The sequence below is a fragment of the Schistocerca gregaria genome, chromosome 3 (assembly GCF_023897955.1).
Source record: "Schistocerca gregaria isolate iqSchGreg1 chromosome 3, iqSchGreg1.2, whole genome shotgun sequence".
Lineage (NCBI taxonomy): Eukaryota > Metazoa > Arthropoda > Insecta > Orthoptera > Acrididae > Schistocerca > Schistocerca gregaria.
The window spans coordinates 840,043,516-840,064,428 of NC_064922.1; the positions used below are offsets into that span (position 1 = coordinate 840,043,516).

Consider the following 20,913-nt stretch of genomic DNA (forward strand, 5'->3'; position numbering starts at 1 on the left):
TTCCCGGATTTCTCTTTTGTATTGTGCATTGATTTGATTTTGATTTTGTTTGAATTTTCTTATTTGTTCATACTCTTCTGTGTCAGTGAAGGCTACGGGTCTTGTATCATTCAGATCATCATCTACCTTTGTAGATAAGTTAGTGAACTGATCTGAAAGTTCGGCTACTTTCTCCGATAGTCAACACATTTCCTCAATGTGTTTTTCTGAACCGAGTTTGAGCGTGTCCATTTGTGTTGAAATCGTATCTACTGTGTCCTTTAAGTTTTCCTGAGTTCTTGCAAGTTGCGTAACCGAATCAGTGGATGCAACTGAGTCCATTCTAGCTTGCAATGTGTCGTTATTTTCACGAACAGTAGTTTGCAGTTCTTTTATGGCTTCTTCGTGATTCTGTAATGCATTTTCATGCCGCGAAAAAATTGGTTGAAAATGCTCACAAATTTTAGTTTTTACGTCATTACAGATTTTTGGCATTTATGTAACTTAGTAGTTAAATCTTCACGTGTTTGTTCAAGTGTGGTGTCTAACTTCCGAAGATTTTGTTCCATTGTGTCTAACTTTTGAAGCTTTTGCTGTGTTTGTCTCTGATTTTGTTCCAAGGTGTCTAACGTTTGAAGATTTTGTTCCATTGTGTCTAACTTTTGAAGATTTTGTTCCATTGTGTCTAACTGTTGCTGTGTTTGTCTCTGATTTTGTTTCATTTGTTGCATTAATTGCAATAATAATGTATTAGTGTCTGGAATCTGTTCCTCTATGCTTTTCGGCAGTGCATTTGCACCGGCAACATTCACATTTTGACAAGCAGAAAATGTATCTTGACTTATTTGAGAAAACGGCGAGGCCGCAAAACCTGAATGTACAGTATTTGCAATATTGTGTCCTGTCATTTCGGATTCCTGACGCAAGCTGTTGCCGACCGATCGATCGATAATGCTTCCCTGTTCACTAATTGTTTCACTGCCTACACCATTATTTGCAGCCCGCTCCATTTCCCTATGCACTATTACCAAATTACTACTTTGTACATTAGTTAATTCATTACATGGTGGCGCTAACACACTGTTTTCGTCTTCACTGTCATTTCTCAGTTTACTTTGGAGCCTAGTATTACGTTTTTGACACGCCATTATTGTCACAATTTTCACATGACAGCACAGAAAATCACAATTTGAAGAGCAAAAATAAGAGAACACATTAACATAGCACTGAAAATAATATCTACTTAATTGCAAGCGCAGCTGCGAAATACTTGGTGCAAATTTGCATGCATGCCACAACTGTTTTACTGTACAACAATGAAAGACTACAACTACAAAGGAGATTCTCTCTACAATTACGCGCTAGCAATAAACAAAATCTACACTAATTACACAAACTACAAGAAAAAATAAAAGATTCCAGTGAGGTATCTTCTGCTAAGGGTCGATATATGAAACGTCCCTTAGAAAAATTATACACGACTGTGCTTAAACTGACACATATTATTTTTTGCGCTACGCAATCTGACTTTTAAAAATCGCTAAGAAAGAATGGCCCTGACTAACATTAACCTATACCTTTCACAAATCACTTACCTCACAAAAATCTTCGTTACTCGAACTACTGCAATACAGCGAGCTCCACTACTGCCAGCTAAATAAAAGATTCAAACTACGGAAGGCACTAACTACTGACAGGCATAGTTAGCGAATGAAAGATTTTAATAGAGAACAAACAATGTATTTACCTTAATAGTCATAATATATATAGCAGTTCATGACATCCATTCTTACAAATTTCAAAACTCCGCCATCTCTCTCCCCACATCCACCACTGCTGGCGGCTCTCCTCCAACTGCGCGACGCTATGCGCTGTTAACATCCAGCTGCCCAAAACTACAATGGCGAGTATTACAACAATGCCAATCAGCCACTGACTGCACACAGCACAGCCAGTGATTTTTCATACAAAGCGCTATATGGCGTTACGAATAAAAAACCTAAACATCCTACTTACAATACCTACAACGTGCTGACATGAGGAAAGTTTCCAACTGATTTTTCATACACAAACAGCAGTTGACGTGCGTTGCTTGGTGAAACGTTGTTCAAATGGCTCTGAGCACTATGGGACTTAACATCTATAGTCATCAGTCCCCTAGAACTTAGAACTACTTAAACCTAACTAACCTAAGGACATCACACAACACCCAACCGTCACGAGGCAGAGAAAATCCCTGACCCCGCCGGGAATCGAACCCGGGAACCCGGGCGTGGAAAGCGAGAACGCTACCGCACGACCACGAGATGCGGGCTGGTGAAACGTTGTTATGATGCCTCGTGTAAGGAGGAGAAGTTCTTACCATCACGTTTCCGACTTTGATAAAGGTCGCATCGTAGCCTCTGGCGATTGCGGTTTATCCTATCGCGACATTGCTGCTCGCGTTGATCGAGATCCAATGACTGTTTGCAGAATATGGAATCGGTAGGTTCAGGAGGGTAATACGGAACGCCGTGCTGGATCACTAGCGGTCGAGATGACAGGCATCTTATCCGCATGGCTGTACCGGATCGTGCAGCCACGTCTCGATCCCTGAGTCAACAGATGGGGACGTTTGAAAGACAACAACCATCTGCACGAACAGTTCGACGACCTTTGCAGCAGCATGGACTATCAGTTCGGAGATTATGGCTGCGGTTGCCCTTGACGCTGCATCACAGACACGAGCACCTGTGATGGGGTACTCAACGACGAACCTGGGTGCACGAATGGCAAAACGTTATTTTTTCGGATGTATCCAGGTTATGTTTACAGCATCATGATGGTCGCATCCGTGTTTGGCGACATCGCGGTGAACGGACATTGGAAGCGTGTATTCGTCAGCGCCATACTGGCGTATCACCCGGCGTGATGGTATGAGGTGCCATTGGTTACACGTCTCGGTCACCTCTTGTTCGCATTGACGGCACTTCGAACAGTGGAAGTTACATTTCAGATGTGTTACCACCCATGGCTCTACCCTTCATTCGACCCCTGCGAAACCCTACATTTCAGCAGGATAATGCACGAGCGCGTGTTGTAGGTCCTGTACGGGCCTATCTGGATACAGAAAATGTTCGACTGCTGCCCTGGCCAGCACGTTCTCCAGATCTCTCACCAATTGAAAACGTCTGGTCAATGGTGGCCAAGCAACTGGCTTGTCACAATACGCCAGTCACTACTCTTGATGAACTGTGGTATCGTATTGAAGCTGCACACGCCATCCAAGCTCTGTTTGACTCAATGCCCAGGCGTATGAAGGCCGTTATTACGGCCAGAAATGGTTGTTCTGGGTACTGAATTCTCAGGATCTATGCACCCATATTGCGTGAAAATGTAATCACATGTCACTTGTAGTATAATATATTTGTCCAATGAATACCCGTTTGTCATCTGCATTTCTTCTTGGTGTTACAATTTCAATGGCCAGTAGTGTACACCTGGCCTCTTGGGCGCTAGACGCGATGGCGTTTGAGACACTGCATGGCGTCGTGTACGATGCGCCTGCTTCCATCGATTACATACTTGCGGGACCAACTCGTGTATCAGTACCACAAAACGATAACCTGGAGACTCAACCGCCCACGTTACTAAACGTTTGGACTTGAGACTTTTGTCTGGTGGAAGTTTCTCCTTTTTAAACCAGACGTAACATGGTCTCACAAAAAAAAATCGACAGTACAATGTGAACTCTGAATGAGAAACACGGAGCGTAATCTTACCATTTACACAGAACGTAGGTGGAATAACTCGTAGCTGCTTTGTGTGTTGTGGTGAAATGGTAATTACTTGCATATCCAGCGGACGTAGTATTCTCCATGACAGTTTTGCATTTTTTAAGTGGCGCCATCGTGGCGTCGCACGTTGGCGGCCAGCAGTGGGTGCACATTGCTGCAACGAGGAAATCAGTTCAGTGGCACTCCTTAGCTTCATAAAAATAGTATTGTCGCTCAGAGTTACTGCAAGCAACTGAAAACCGGAACGTCAGAAAACAATTCCAAGTCCTGCAAATTTGTAAGCCAGACATTTGTACAACGAAGTCTACATGCATGTGCATGCAAGTGTGTGTGTGTGTGTGTGTGTGTGTGTGTGAGAGAGAGAGAGAGAGAGAGAGCATGGATATGGCATGCGCATTTCTTTGTTGATATGCGCTCTTAAACAATATGCTGGCAGCAGTATAGCGCAACAGTCTTTTATCTGTGTTTTGGCACTGATTTGTGTGAGTTCTTTCATTATCAGCGCCTCAGCAAACAGTAGCTGTATCTAGTAGCCCGAACTCTCCTTATCAGCGTTCTGAGGAGCACCTCAGTCCATTGTGCGACGTATCGTGAAGCCTGTTGCGACAGTGCTGATAGCGGCCTGTTGGCCAAAAAATAGACCTAACCGTCCAAATACGGGCCCAGACGTACCGCCAGGACGCAGTTTAAGAAAATCAGTCTGTGCTTCCCCTGTTTATAAAGGGTGATATACGTCAAGGATCTGTGCCTCCGAAATAAGGTGAAGAACTACCGAGTAATATACACTCCTGGAAATTGAAATAAGAACACCGTGAATTCATTGTCCCAGGAAGGGAAAACTTTATTGACACATTCCTGGGGTCAGATACATCACATGATCACACTGACAGAACCACAGGCACATAGACACAGGCAACAGAGCATGCACAATGTCGGCACTAGTACAGTGTATATCCACCTTTCACAGCAATGCAGGCTGCTATTCTCCCATGGAGACGATCGTAGAGATGCTGGATGTAGTCCTGTGGAACGGCTTGCCATGCCATTTCCACCTGGCGCCTCAGTTGGACCAGCGATCGTGCTGGACGTGCAGACCGCGTGAGACGACGCTTCATCCAGTCCCAAACATGCTCAATGGGGGACAGATCCGGAGATCTTGCTGGACAGGGTAGCTGACTTACACCTTCTAGAGCACATTGGGTGGCACGGGATACATGCGGACGTGCATTGTCCTGTTGGAGCAGCAAGTTCCCTTGCCGGTCTAGGAATGGTAGAACGATGGGTTCGATGACGGTTTGGATGTACCGTGCACTATTCAGTGTCCCCTCGACAATCACCAGAGGTGTACGGCCAGTCTAGGAGATCGCTCCCCACACCATGATGCCGGGTGTTGGCCCTGTGTGCCTCGGTCGTATGCAGTCCTAATTGTGGCGCTCACCTGCACGCCGCCAAACACGCATACGACCATCATTGGCACCAAGGCAGAAGCGACTCTCATCGCTGACGACGACACGTCTCCATTAGTCCCTCCATTCACGCCTGTCGCGACACCACTGGAGGCGGGCTGCACGATGTTGGGGCGTGAGTGGAAGACGGCCTAACGGTGTGTGGGACCGTAGCCCAGCTTCATGGAGACGGTTGCGAATGGTCCTCGCCGATACCCCAGGAGCAACAGTGTCCCTAATTTGCTGGGAAGTGGCGGTGCGGTCCCCTACGGCACTGCATAGGATCCTACGGTCTTGGCGTGCATCCGTGCGTCGCTGCGGTCCGGTCCCAGGTCGACAGGCACGTGCACCTTCCGCCGACCACTGGCGACAACATCGATGTACTGTGGAGACCTCACGCCCCACGTGTTGAGCAATTCGGCGGTACGTCCACCCGGCCTCCCGCATGCCCACTATACGCCCTCACTCAAAGTCCGTCAACTGCACATACGGTTCACGTCCACGCTGTCGCGGCATGCTACCAGTGTTAAAGACTGCGATGGAGCTCCGTATGCCACGGCAAACTGGCTGACACTGATGGCGGCGGTGCACAAATGCTGCGCAGCTAGCGCCATTCGACGGCCAACACCGCGGTTCCTGGTGTGTCCGCTGTGCCGTGCGTGTGATCATTGCTTGTACAGCCCTCTCGCAGTGTCCGGATCAAGTTTGGTGGGTCTGACACACCGGTGTCAATGTGTTCTTTTTTCCATTTCCAGGAGTGTAGTTAAGAGACTGGATTCTCCTTCTGGAGAATGGCCGTTCAAATCAGACTTCCACCCACTCTGACGTAGATTTCAAATGGTAAACCAAATGTCGTCTGAGAAGGACACTGCCAGTTAGTTTACTACTGCTACAGTCGCAGGTTCGAGTCCTGCCTTGGGCATGGATGTGTGTGATGTCCTTAGGTTAGTTAGGTTTAAGTAGTTCTAAGTCTAGGGGACTGATGACCTCGGAAGTTAAGTCCTATAGTGCTCAGAGCCATATGAACCATTTTTTTGAATGTGACGTGGAGAGGCGTGACGTCGATACACCACAATCTCGGGTCTTGCTAGCTATGCAGATCTTGGAGTCGCTACTTCTCAGTCAACTAGCTCCTCAAACGGCGGCAACAGGCTCCTGCCAAGGGAAAATCCCTGGCAGTACCGGGTACTGAACCCGGGACAGCCGAATGACAGTCAGTCACATTGACCGTTGAGCTACAGAGCATGACTCCGCACCATCGACTACATGTTACACACTAGTCTTGCTACTCCTTTTTTTTATCTCTGTGCTCAATTCTTAACACATTTTTGCAGTACTTCGCATTACTTCCACTTTATTGTCATCCAGTCTTCTGATGCTCCACTAGTAAACGATGCAGTGTGACTTCTTGCTCAACCCCATTTCATTTTTTATACCAGTAGTGTTCTTATTGGGAAGAAATTTTCTGTACCTGGATTAATCTGTACTAGATACTCCCCTGACTTGGTTGACTTTATGTAATCTGATTTTCAACGTACTGTAATATTTTTCACTTCTTCTGTCGTATTTGTAGAGTTTCACTTTGTTATTGCTTTTTTTATCCTTGATCTGTTAGTAAGCTGTCCATGCCACGCAACAGTTCTCTTTCGTGTTCTTCACTTTCCTCAAGGAGGAACTTTTCGTCTTTTCGGAATCATCACCCGCCACAATTTCCTCTCTTGTACAAACTTCGCCTCAGAGAAGCACTTGCTCCCTGCATCCTCAGCTATTTGTTGGACGTATTCCAATCTCTGTCTTAATCTACAGTTTTTATCCTTTACAGCTCCCTCTAGTACTATGGAAGTGGTTGTCTGATATCTCAACAGATGTCCTACCATCCTGTCCCTTCTTCTTGCCACTGTTTTCCATATATTCCTTTTCTCGTCGATTCTGCGGAGAACCTCTTCATTGTTTATCAGCCCATGTAATTTTCAACGTTCTTCCGTAACATCACATCTCAAACGCTTCCCAGTTTTCCCACAGTCGATGATTCAACACCGTACATGCTGTGCTTCAAACGCACATTTTCAGAAATTTCTTCCTTAGATTAAGAGGATGTTTGATGCCAGCAGACTGTTTTTTTTCCTGTGCTGGTCTGCTTTTTATGTCCCTTCTTCATTCGTTATGTTTATTTTACTTCAAAGGTAGAATAATTCCTTAACTTCGTCTATTTCGTGTTTACAAACTATGGATGATAAGTTTGTCGCAGTCTGATTTCTGCTATTCCTCACTATTTTTTTGTTTCTTCAGCTTACACTTCGTCCACAGTCTGTAGTTGTTAGATTACACTCTATTCACCATGTCCGTGATTTTTCTTCACTTTCACTGGGGATAACAATGTCATCAGCCAATCTTACCACTGATAACCTACCACTCTCACTGTTAATTCCACTCCATAACCTTTCTTTCATTTCCGTCACTGCTTCGTCGATGTCTAGATTCAACGTAGGTTCGAAAGACTTCATCCCTCTCTTAGACACTTTTTACTCCGAGCTCTTCGTTCTTCGTCGTCCAGTCTTAGTTTCCCTCCTGGTTCTTGCAGCTTTCTATGCTTTACTGATTTTTTCCTCAGTATTCCAAACATCTAGCATCATTTTACATTGCTGAACCCATTTTACGTCAGACAAATTGTACAAACATCTCTTCATTTTTCTTAAGTCTTCCTTCCATTATCAATCGGAACGTCAAAATTGCCTCTCTGATGCCTTTACCTTCCCAGACGCCGAGCTGATCGTCATCTAAGAGATTCTTAATTTTCTCCATTTCTCTGTATATCATACTTGTCAGATACTTGGATACACGAACCGTTCATCAGATTGTGCGAAAGTTCTCGCAGTTAGTTCCTTGCAATCTGTTACATTTGTCCTTTTATCACTGTTCCCATGTGAAATTGTCCTCTGCTCCCTCCATTGCCGCTCCGACATACGAGTTAGACAACAGTAATAACAAGTTGCAACATATTAACAGTACTTTCTATATTTCGTTCATCACCAGTGAATCTGGAAAACTGATGTTGTAAGGGAAAGTTTATAAGTGAAAAGGTACTGTGTGTCAATGTTAAAGATCTGATAACGGGGTAACTTGCCATGAGAAGTTAAAAATAAAGAAAAATTATTGGAGACTAAGAAAAGTGTCTAATGATTAGGGAACGGATTTTAATGTCAATTCATTTGCACATCCCTACTCACCATCATAAAAAATGCAACAAGAACAAAACAGGGCTATCAAAATCAATCACTGCAGGTGTACAGAAAAAGGCAGGTCAACAACACAGGCTGCACTGAACTGGCAATGGTTTGCCCTGTACACACGTAGCGCAGAAATGCGTACTAGACATGTCCTCGCACGGCAATGTTATTCCGTTTTTTGTTTTGTTACATTCGTTACTTGGGTATGGGACTATCTGTCTATCTGTAAGAAAGCTGGCCGAAAATAAGAAAACTAATCGAAAATAAGGAAGTTAGGACAAAGTAACAAAAGTGATTGGAATAATAGGAAGATGCTAGAGAAATGAGGTCACCTGTCGCCGGTAAGCCAGTGTATAGTACAGACGAGGCGCCGACCGCCTTCCAGCAGAACAACGGCGCTGCCAGAGTCGCCGCTGCATTCCTTGGCCCCGATAGCAGCCGCAATGTGTCGCTCTGAGCCGGCGTACCAGATAAGGAACGGCGCAACACGAGGCTGGTCCCGCTCTGCGACCCCGGCTGACTTCTGCGCGGCAGCGAAAGAGCCGAAGAGCTGTTCTTAGCTGCATCCTTTCTTCTCCAGCCCACGGGTGAGCGACTCATCTAATCACACGTTCTGTTCTGTGGATACACGTTCTACAAAAGCCGATTGGAAGTACTGTTCAAACTATTAACTTCAACTATTTTTGTTGGCCGCTGTGACCGAGCGGTTCTAGGTGTTTCAGTCAGGAACCACGCGGCTCCTACGGTCGCAGGTTCGAATCCCGCCTCGGGCATGGATGTGTGTGATGTCCTTTGGTTAATTAGATTTAAATTGTTCTAACACTAGGGGACTGATGACCTTCGATGTTAAGTCCCATAGTGCTTACAGCCATTTGAACCATTTTTCAACTACTTTTGCTCTTTGTATAACTGCTAGTCTAGGGAAAAAAGGAGTTAACCTCCTGATATATTTGGCATATTTCCACTGACTAATGTCTTACGCAATAATTTTCTGGTATAATTCAAAAATGGTTCAAATGGCTCTGAGCACTATGGGACTTAACATCTATGGTCATCAGTCCCCTAGAACGTAGAACTACTTAAACCTAACTAACCTAAGGACATCACACACATCCATGCCCGAGGCAGGATTCGAATCTGCGACCGTAGCAGTCGCGCGGCTCCGGACTGAGCGCCTAGAACCGCTAGACCACCGCGGCCGGCCTGGTGTAATTAATCACTTAGAAAAAAGGAATTGATTGTACGCAAGCTACCAATAAGAATAATATGTGGTGTTTACCCACGGTCGACATGTATCTATCTAAGGTGTTGCATATTTTAACTACACCGTCAGAAAACACATGTTTGCTAATGAAAGTCGCCATAAATAGCCAATCACGCGTTGCGAAGAATAGTGACGTCTACACCTACAACGCCAGAAGAAAAAAAAAAGACAATTATCACCCATTATTACAACTGTCAGTGTTCAGAAAAACGTGCGAAGAATAGTGAAGTCTATACCTACAACGCCAGAAGAAAAAAAAGACAATTATCACCCATTATTACAACTGTCAGTGTTCAGAAAAACGTTCAAAATGCAGCAACAAAAGTTTTTGATTATCTCCCCAATTCCATAAAACGTGAAAGGTAGCAAAGGAAGTCTTAAGTCCAACCTAAAATCATTTCTCCTGGGCAACTTAAAGAAATACCTTTTTACAAACTAGTAGCCTGTAATTAAACAAGGATAGAGAAAGAAGTCATTTTAAGAGTAGTTGAACGATTACGGCTAAAAAATAATGTATTCATTATACATATTAACTCTAGTCAGGTATAGACCTGAATTTCCTGAAAATTGGTTCGTTCCATATCATTTCTATCAAAGAATCGGACAAACGACCAATGCAACAACTAAATAACTAACTGACTGTTCCCTTCAATTTAACAGGTATTTGTTGGTGGCATGTTTTGGGTATACAGTCGCGTAACTCAGAACCCAGACAAAGATATGTCTCGCCTAGGAGACGCCATGCTAACACCCTGCCACACTGCCTCTTATCTTCGTAACAGTTTCAGCTCGGCGAGAAAGAGAGTCCACAACTTTGTTCGGGTACACCACATGTAGGTGAAGCCACTCATTGATGATTACATCGAGAAAAACTAAAAATTGCGGCCATGTAATTCACGCATTATTGCAACCAGTTGCAGAGATTTTCTGTGGATTTAAGACAGTATGATTTAGCGGACCAGTGGAGATGTTATAGAATGATTGGGTATTCGTCAAACCGTGAACATATATCTGCAACCCTATAAACAAGACTCTAGTCATCTTTGATGACGGAAGTAGCCATGGAATAATCATCATGCGGGTGTAGATTAAAGGGCAACACATTATCACGGATAGTTTTGAAGTCAAGCTTATTTTTAGACCTTTGTTTTCCCCTTCGCCTGTTTCAGTTACTGCACTTTTATATTTTCTCTTTTCATCAATTAAATTCAATATCTCTTGTGTTATCCGAGCATTACTACTAGGTCTTCTCTTTTTACCTACAACTTACCTTAGAAAACAGGTTGTAAACTTAAGTCTATAGCATTTGTCGGCTTAGAGAAAATTTTTGGCAGTATTGACTGGAACAGTCCCTCTGAAATTCTGAAGTTAGCAGGTGTACAATACAGGGAGCGAAAGGTTATTTACAAATGGTGCAGAAACCGGACGGCAGTTACAAGAGGCGAGTGGAATGAAAGGAAAGCCGTGATTGGGAAGGGAGTGAGGCAAGGTTGTATCCTACCCCCAATGTTATCCAACCTGTACACTGAGCAAGCTTTAAAAGAAACCAAAGAGAAATCTGGGCTAGGAATTAAAGTCCAGGGAGAAGAAATTAAAAAAAGAAACTGAGGTTTTGCCGATGACATGGTAATTCTATCAGAGACAACTAGGGACTGGGAATAGCAGTTGAAAGGAATGCAAAGTGCCTAGAAAGGAGGATATAAGATTAACCATCAATAAAACAAAACAACGCTAATGGAATATAGACGAGCTGAGTCAGGTAACGCTTAGGCATTAAGGTTAGTAAACGAGACACTTAAAGTGGTAATAGAATGTTGCTACACTCCTGGAAATTGAAATAAGAACACCGTGAATTCATTGTCCCAGGAAGGAGAAACATTATTGACACATTCCTGGGGTCAGATACATCACATGATCACACTGACAGAACCACAGGCACATAGACACAGGCAACAGAGCATGCACAATGTCGGCACTAGTACAGTGTATATCCACCTTTCGCAGCAATGCACGCTGCTATTCTCCCATGGAGACGATTGTAGAGATGCTGAATGTAGTCCTGTGGAACGGCTTGCCATGCCATTTCCACCTGGCGCCTCAGTTGGACCAGTGTTCGTACTGGACGTGCAGACCGCGTGAGACGACGCTTCATCCAGTCCCAAACATGCTCAATGGGGGACAGGTCCAGAGATCTTGTTGGCCAGGGTAGTTGGCTTACACCTTCTAGAGCACGTTGGATGGCACGGGATACATGCGGACGTGCATTGTCCTGTTGGAACAGCAAGTTCCCTTGCCGGTCTAGGAATGGTAGAACGATGGGTTCGACGACGGTTTGGATGCACCGTGCACTATTCAGTGTCCCCTCGACGATCACCAGAGGTGTACGGCCAGTCTAGGAGATCGCTCCCCACACCATGATGCCGGGTGTTGGCCCTGTGTGCCTCGGTCGTATGCAGTCATGATTGTGGCGCTCACCTGCAAGCCGCCAAACACGCATACGACCATCATTGGCACCAAGGCAGAAGCGACTCTCATCGCTAAAGACGACACGTCTCCATTCGTCCCTCCATTCACGCCTGTCGCGACACCACTGGAGGCGGGCTGCACGATGTTGGGGAGTGAGCGGAAGACGGCCTAACGGTGTGCGAGACCGTAGCCCAGCTTCATGGAGACGGTTGCGAATGGTCCTCGCCGATACCCCAGGAGCAACTGTGTTTGCTGGGAAGTGGCGGTGCGGTCCCCTACGGCACTGCGTAGGATCCTACGGTCTTGGCGTGCATCCGTGCGTCGCTGCGGTCCGGTCCCAGGTCGACGGGCACGTGCACCTTCCGTCGACCACTGGCGACAACATCGATGTACTGTGGAGACCTCACGCCCCACGTGTTGAGCAATTCGGCGGTACGTCCTCCCGGCCTCCCGCATGCCCACTATACGCCCTCGCTCAAAGTCCGTCAACTGCACATACGGTTCACGTCCACGCTGTCGCGGCGTGCTACCAGTGTTAAACTGGCTGACACTGACGGCGGCGGTGCACAAATGCTGCGCAGCTAGCGCCATTCGACGGCCAACACCGCGGTTCCTGGTGTGTCCGCTGTGCCGTGCGTGTGGTCATTGCTTGTACAGCCCTCTCGCAGTGTCCGGAGCAAGTATGGTGGGTCTGACACACCGGTGTCAATGTGTTCTTTTTTCCATTTCCAGGAGTGTATTTGGACAGCAAAATGACTGATGATGGCCGAGGTAGAGAGGATGTAGAATGTAGACCAGTTATGACCAGAAAATTGTTTCTTAAGAACAGAAATTTATTTACATCGAATACAGATTTAAGTGTCAGGCAGACTTTTCTGAAAGTATTTGTGTGGAGTGATGGATGCGCAACATGGACGGTAAACAGTGTAGACAAGAAGAGAACGGAAGCTTTTGAAATGTGGTGCTACAGAAAAATGCTGAAGATAGGTAGATCACGTAATTAATGGGGAGGTACTGAATAGAACGGGGGAGAAAAGAAATTTGTACCACAACCTGATTAGAAGACGGAATCGGTTGATGGGACACATTCTGAAGCAACAACGGATCATCAATTTAATACTGGAGGTAATGGTTGGGGGTAGAAATAGCAGAGGGATACCAAAAGATGAATACAGTAAGCAGATTCAGCAGTGTGTAGGCTGCAGTAGTTATTCAGAGATGAAAAGGCTTGCACAGGATGGAGTAGCATGGAGAGCTGCATTAAACCAGTGTTCGGACTGAGGATCAGAAAAAAAACTGTTTTGAATTGTATATCCTGTCTCACGTTCACGGTACGTGAATGAATGGCCCATGTCGTGGCATGAAAAACACTCCCAAAACATAACAGAACCATTTCTGGTATCAACTACGCGATCCACACCGACCAAGTTGAACGTTTCATTGGGCTGTCGCTGCACTAGACACCTTGCATCTTTTAAACAGAAGCAAACTGACGACTCGACACTCCACACTATGCGCCTCCAGTTAACGTCTATGCAGTTCTCGTTTGGCAGTTTTATGGACCACTATGAGAAATGTCCTTCTGCCAGATACCGGGCTCGCAGTCTCTACTGCGTGAAGTTGCTTCAGCAATGTTAGCTCCGAAACCGCTGTAGATGTACTTTCGTTCATTGTCAGCAGCAATTTCTTTTGGATTCGCATTCGATTGTCGTTGACAAGGCATAACAACACTCGTCTCCGATCCGTGTCGGTTAAGGTGTTTTTACTTTCTTGAAACAAAACTTTGTAGTTCATTGGGTATCAGATACAGGCATCTCACGAAATGTAGTGTCATGGATAGAGATCGCACCGTACCACGCTGACACATCTGCTGCGGAGACGCCTGTGCCACCTACAAGGAGACAGAAATAAACGAGTTTCGTTATGTAACTCACAGATGGCGCTGATGGCTGTAGGCGTTAACAGCACGTGGTGTACAGGAAGGAGACACATTTCATACAGGAGCATGCTAGTGGAGAACATTGCAACAGGGTAAGTAGGAAGTCGCGTTTAAAGCAAAACAAAGGCGAAATGCTTTCTTTATGGTAGTGCAAGTGGCAGTGTGCGTACGCTTAAGCTGCACGTCTGAATCGTAAGCATTTTCTGCGCAAACTGCAACCACCGCACGATGCATGGATGTGAGGAATGAGGGTCACTGCAGCGTATTGGCTATTAAATACGTCATACTTGCGTTAATGGCTATTCGCTGTGCACGTTGTCAGCCAAATTATGTATCTTCGATATGTACTCATATCTACATCTACATCCATACTGTGCAAGCCACCTGACGGTGTGTGGCGGAGGGTACTTTGAGTACCTCTATCGGTTCTCCCTTCTATCCCAGAGTCGTATTGTTCGCGGAAAGAAAGATGGTCGGTATGCCTCTGTGTGGGCTCTAACCTCTCTGATTTTATCCTCACGGTCTCTTCGCGAGATATACATAGGAGGGAGCAATATACTGCTTGACTCCTCGGTGAAGGTATGTTCTCGAAACTTCAACAAAAGCCCGTACCGAGCTACCGAGCGTCTATCCTGCAGAGTCTTCCACTGGAGTTTATCTATCATCTCCGTAACGCTTTCGCCATTACTAAATGATCCTGTAACGAAGCGGGCTGCTCTCGGTTGGATCTTCTCTGTCTCTTCTATCAACCCTATCTGGTACGGATCCCACACTGGTGAGCTATATTCAAGCAGTGGGCGAACAAGTGTACTGTAACCTACTTCCTTTGTTTTCGGATTGCATTTCCTTAGGATTCTTCCAAAGAATCTCATTCTGGCATCTGCTTTACCGACGATCATATACTGTAATGTCACTGGTTTATAAGACCAGAAATGTTTTTTCGCCGGTGATATACCACATATAGGTCAGATATATTGTAACATTCCAGCATCTACTTGGCAATGGCTATTAAGGCGAAATCGTGATTGTGTGAAATAAATGGACAGTAATATACAGTCAAATGGAGGATATTTCTTTGAAAAATTTAAAAGCGATTGTGCCCCCCTCCCCTCCCTCCTGGTTCCCAGTCTCCCCCCCCCCCCCACCCACACGTACACATGAGAAAAATCAAGAATCTTTGTGGTTTGCTGATGACGTCATTCTGTCAGAGATGGCAAACGTCTTGGAAGTGTAAGTACTGGGAAGTTTTTCTAAATGTATTTGTCAGGAGGGTGTCCGCCCGTGGTAGCTGAGTGGTGCCGCTCGCCGTGTTCGGCCAGAGAGCTAAAAAAAAAAAAAAAAAAAAAAAAAAAAAAAAAAAAAAAAAAAGAAACCTGAGTGAACAGATCAACAACGAACTTCAACGGATGTCATTTGATGTCCGCTACGACGAAATACAACGAACCATAAGGAAACAGAATTTAAAAAAAAAATGTGTCAGCGCTACAGAATGAAAATCTAAAGGGCCCGGGTTCGATTCCGGGGTGTTGTGTTGTCGTACTCATCATCATTTCAACCCCAGCCGAAGTGGTTTCGAATCGAAAGACTTGCACCAGGCGAACGGTCTACCCGATAGGAGGCCCTAGTCTTTTACGAAGTAAAACATGGGCAAGAAGAACTTCAGACAAGAAGAGAAGGGTAGATTTTCAAATACCAGGTGATTCAAAACGAAAGAACAGATTTCAGTTGTTTATTCCAGACAAACTGTAAAAGATAGAAAGAAATTGCGCATCTGACTGGATAGAGGTAGGTTCAGAGTTCTGACAGAGCTGCGCTGCTGTTTGTAGCAACATGGCAACTACACCACGCGACTGCATACCGGCGACCGTAAAGCAAACCGCCATAATGTAAGAATTTTGGAGCCACAGAATACTGGCGACAAGGTCGAACATGAAAGAGACTCAAGGAAACTGAATGTATATTGTGTCGATTCTTTTCTTTTTTGCGGAGGAAAGTGTCAAAAGAATGTCGTACTTGGACATACTGGAAAACTGGTTGTTTCCTCTACTTCAAGAAGTTACCAGTGATTTCACTTTAGTGCATGACGACGTCTCGCATCACTTTCACCTTCATGGGCGCCGTTATTAACAACATCACCCCACAACGTTGTATTGGAAGAGGTTGACAGCAAGATCTTGTTCATTGTTTTTGGCTTCCCAGGTCACCAGAGCTCACTCATTGCGATTTTGTTTTCTTTGGGAGTACATGAAAGACAGTCTTTGTTCCACCTGTGAAACTTTTCACCACCTGAGAAATCGAATTGTTGAAACTGTCGATTCAATAAAGAGAGACCTGTTGGTTCTTGTGTGGAATGAAATGGAGTAGGCCCTACTGCTCCGATGTTTCTCGAGCAACGCATGGTGCTCATGTTGAGTATATGGTGTAGTGTCTGCGCGAATGTAATACTCTGAACGTTTCTCTGTCCATTGGCTTTCGCAATGTGTTTCTATCTTTCACAGTTTCTCTATGATTAACAACTGAAATCTGTTCTTTCAAATTCACCCTGTATTGTGCTACAGATGAACAATGAAGATTAAAAGGGTAATTTAAGTAACTAATGAAGAGATACTGAGTGTAACTGGGAAGAAAAGAATTTCGTGGGCACAACTTGGCTAAAGAGGGCGATAAGTTCAAAAGACACATCCTGAGGCATCAAGGTATCATCAGTTCGATAAAGGTGTGTAGTGTGTTTGTGGGGGAGGGGAGTGTGGGGGGGGGGGGGGGGTTAAGAAAGGGAGACCCAAACGGGACGATAGCAAGCAGCTTCAGAGTAATGTCGGTTTGCAGTACTTATGCAGCGAAGAACAGGTTTACAATGGATAGAATAGCATGGAGAGCTGCGTCAAATTAGTTTCGGGCTGAAGACGACAAGAACAAGGTGAACATTGTTGTCTCTCCATATTGTTGGGCTGCTGAGCGACCGTAGAACACTCAGTCAGATATGATCAACATCACTTTTAATCCGATCAACATCTCTTTTAATCCAAGCAACTTACGAACTGAGCTCGCCCCCTCAAGGACAGTGTTGGGGGGAAGATGGATATTCTACCCGGTAGAATAATAGGGCACTATCATTGAACACCAAGAACCAGGAATCAGATAAAAGCAAACACGCCAGCAAAATCTTCAGCTTTTCTTTTTTTTGTCAGAAACATTTCGTTTAAGATAGCAAGAATCCTCTGTAAATTTCAGGTGAAAGTGGTTTTCCGCCCACCAACTATGGTTGCAGGCATTCTAGTATCAGTGAAGGAAAATTTGTTATTGTGGAAGACTGGAATTAACAAAATATCTTGCCAATGTGGTATGGCTTATACGCTGAACATTGTATTTCCGCCGGGCATTCAATGGGACATGATAAAATAATGATTCTGACCATAACGACATCTTCTTGGAACTTCATTGTAAGAGGATCACTGGCAATACTCCTGGCGGAAAATCTGATGACCCTTGACAGCGGACAATGCATGAAACAAGGATGTAGCCAAAGTGGTGGGGGGGATATCCAAGGGGCCCAAAACACTCAACCATCCTCCCCTAAATCACACCTAAATGACCTAGCTGCAGTGTAGTAGTTTTCAGTCATACTTGCTTGAGGTCAGTTGTCCTCTTAATCATCTTAGTTTTTACGATCAGTTGAATTTAATGTAAATGCTGTCGTTTACTGCTTTTATGCTGTGTGCTGTAGTGTTACAGTTTCTAGTTTCTAATTATGGGTAAGTTTGTAACAAGAAGGAGATTTTGATTCATCTACTAGTGTTATGGTAAGTTAAAAGTAAGTACGCACTACTATAATAACCTAAATACCTATCAATAGCAGTTTAATTTTAGCACTGAAGTCGTTATTTCGAGACAGGTAGAACTTTGGAATCTCAGTATTTCAGTATTTCAAAAGGCAGTGGAGTGGTAAATATCATTACAAATTACATTAAACTAAAATCAGTCCTTAAAAATACACTTGGATTTGCATGTGACGCCCAAAACTCGTGGTGATCAACACAAATACTGTCCAAACGTCGATGGCTGCATTTCTTTTAAAAAAAATTGCTCAGTATTCTATCGTTAGTAGCCCAAATGGCAAAATATCGCCAATCTTGTCACCTGGTCGGTACTCAGTTCCGATATGGAACGATGAGGAGAGGTTTATGGAGAGCGGAAATTGTGTATTATAACCGCACATTCTATAGATCATTTGTTTCTAAGAGACTATTTGGCGGGTTTCTTGTATTCGTCCGATAGACTGCGCCCTGAATCCCCCCTTTCGTCCAAAATCTATTTATGCTCTTGTACTACTTTAACAACCGAAGCCAGCAGTTCAGTGCACAAGTAAACCATGTACCAAACATGCACAATTAAAGTAAAAACAAGTCTTTCCAGACTTGAGGCAACTCTGCGAGATGAGGCGCTGAGGTATCAATACCTGTATTCGGGAGGCAAGGTGGTTTGAATCCATCCGCTGGAAACCTTGAAAATGGTTTTCTGTGGTTTCCCATTTTCAGTTTTGGCAAATGCCGGGGATGGTCTCTTACTATAGGCTGCAGCCAGTTCCTTTCTTTCCTTGCACTTTCCATTTCCGTTAAAGATGCAGCCTCTATGCTTAAAAGAAAAAAATCTGCATCTAAGGTGTGCCAAACATCTCTTTGAAGACTCTTGACACTAAAAACCATAAGGTAAATAAATGATAATCCCAGCTCTCCTCATTTATGCTCATGCATTTGTCTGCTGGACATTGTTTAATCCGGGAAATGATCTACCTACACTACAAGAAGTGGCAGATACATACTAAAATGAGGAAATTTGGGAAAGTGCAAGGTTGAATGATTCCAGATCTTTTGCATTTTCTCCATCAAAAATTGTTCTATGTTCTCTGTCGAACAGAGATCCCCTTATTCCAAAATCCCTGCAGGTAATAATCTCGGTGTCCCGAAAACCTTGTCCTCGTCCATTTCAGATCACTTTCTCACCTCATTGTGAAATGACCTTGGAGGATGATGGGAGTCTGTAGCATGACTGATTCTCAGTGGTTTGCCAAAATACGGCACACCTAAGTAACGAGATTATATCTCTGCTTGGTGAAAACTTCAAGATCATTGTCAAATAAAATGGTTTATCGTTCATTATGGAAATCTTCAGAACAAATGAAAAACATGAGTCTTTTTAAGGTCCTCTTCAACAAATCGAACTCCCAATTGACAAAATGTTGATTATGACCTTGCGTGGTATCCTATCAAATCCACGATTTGCTCTAATGGAAGACTACAGAGAGCGGCAAGAGGTAGCGCAGAGGACAGCTGAGTTTTGCGATCCCACCAGCGAGGGCTCTGCCGCCGGAAGGTGTAGTTGCCCGTCATCATGATTTTGACGCATGTGCAGAATACTTCATGCGCGTTATATATTGTGGATTGGAGGACGCTTTCGTGACATAAAACTCATCCTCCTTTCAAAACGCAACATCGCCAATGGTCATGATTGCATTACCTACCGCCACCTCAAGGAATGCCCTCTTTTTCCTCGCCACCCATGACACCCTGTACAACACCATCCTCTCCACTGGCTTCTACCCTGACTTGTGGAAGACTTGCCATACCTCATTGTTCCTTAATCCTAATCTTCCGACACCTCCTCCTGTCACCCCATCTACCTCACCCCCGTGCCCAGTAAGGTCTTTGAGTCCATCTGCCCCTGCCATAGCCATCAGAACCTAACTCAACACCACTTCCTCCCTCTTACCCAGTGTGGTTTCCAGCCCTTCTTCTCTGCTGACAAGCAGCTCCTTAACCTCACCAATCTCCTATCCCTCCAACTTCACTCCAGTCACTCTGCTGTTTTTGTTTCGACCTCCAGAACGCCTATGACCATGTATGGCATTCTGAGCTCCTTTTTAAGCTCCAGCAGACCTACATCTTTCCTACCACTTTTATCCGTCACTCTGTTCCTTCTTCTCCTACTGTCCTTCTTATGTCACCATTCATAATACTAATACCTTAATACCAATTCCCGTACCTTCTACCGCCGGTGTGCCCCAGGGCTCCATCCTTTCTCCTCTCCTATATCTCCTATACACCTGTACACCGCTGATATGCCCAAACCACCCCACCCATCCGAAGAAATGGCTCTGGTCACTATGGGACTAAACATCTATGGTCATCAGTCCCCTATAAATTAGAACTACTTAAACCTAACTAACCTAAGGACATCACACAACACCCAGTCATCACGAGGCAGAGAAAATCCCTGACCCCACCGGGAATCGAAAACGGGAACCCGCGCACGGGAAGCGAAAACGGTACTGCACGACCACGAGCTGCGGACACCCCACCCATCCATCTCCTTCAATATGATGATGACACCGCCTTTCTTGCCCTCCCCTCTAACCTACCCTTCAACGGTCCCAGAGCTCCCTCTATGCCCATTTAAATCAGTTTACCACTTGGTGCAACCAGTGGCTCCTTCAAATCAATCCTTCCAAAACCCAAGCAATCATTATAGGATGTACCAGTTCCTTCTTCTGGCTTCATGATTTCTACATCACTTTTTATGGCCACCCTATTCAACTTACCCCCCTCTCGAAATATCTTGGCCTCACCCTTGACCATAACCTCACCTGGACTCCCCATCTCTTTACCATCCAATGCAAAGCCTGCAATAGATTCTGCCTCATGAAACTTCTGTCTAGCTGGACATGGTGCTTGCACCCTTCCACCATCCTTCATCTGTACGAATCCTTGATCTGCACCATCCTTTGTTGTGTCAGTGTTGCTGGATCTCTGCCCCTACTAAA

General features: G+C 44.8%; 1 protein-coding gene across 1 annotated transcript in view; it reads left to right on the plus strand.

Moving 5' to 3' along the window:
• The first annotated feature begins 8,914 nt into the window (after nucleotides 1-8,914).
• The window catches only part of LOC126355817 (isoaspartyl peptidase/L-asparaginase), a 76,338-nt gene continuing 64,339 nt past the window's right edge, over nucleotides 8,915-20,913 (plus strand). Inside the window, exon 1 of the mRNA XM_050006261.1 lies at nucleotides 8,915-9,014. The gene's annotated coding sequence lies outside the window, so the exon portion shown is untranslated. The remainder of the gene's footprint in view (nucleotides 9,015-20,913) is intronic.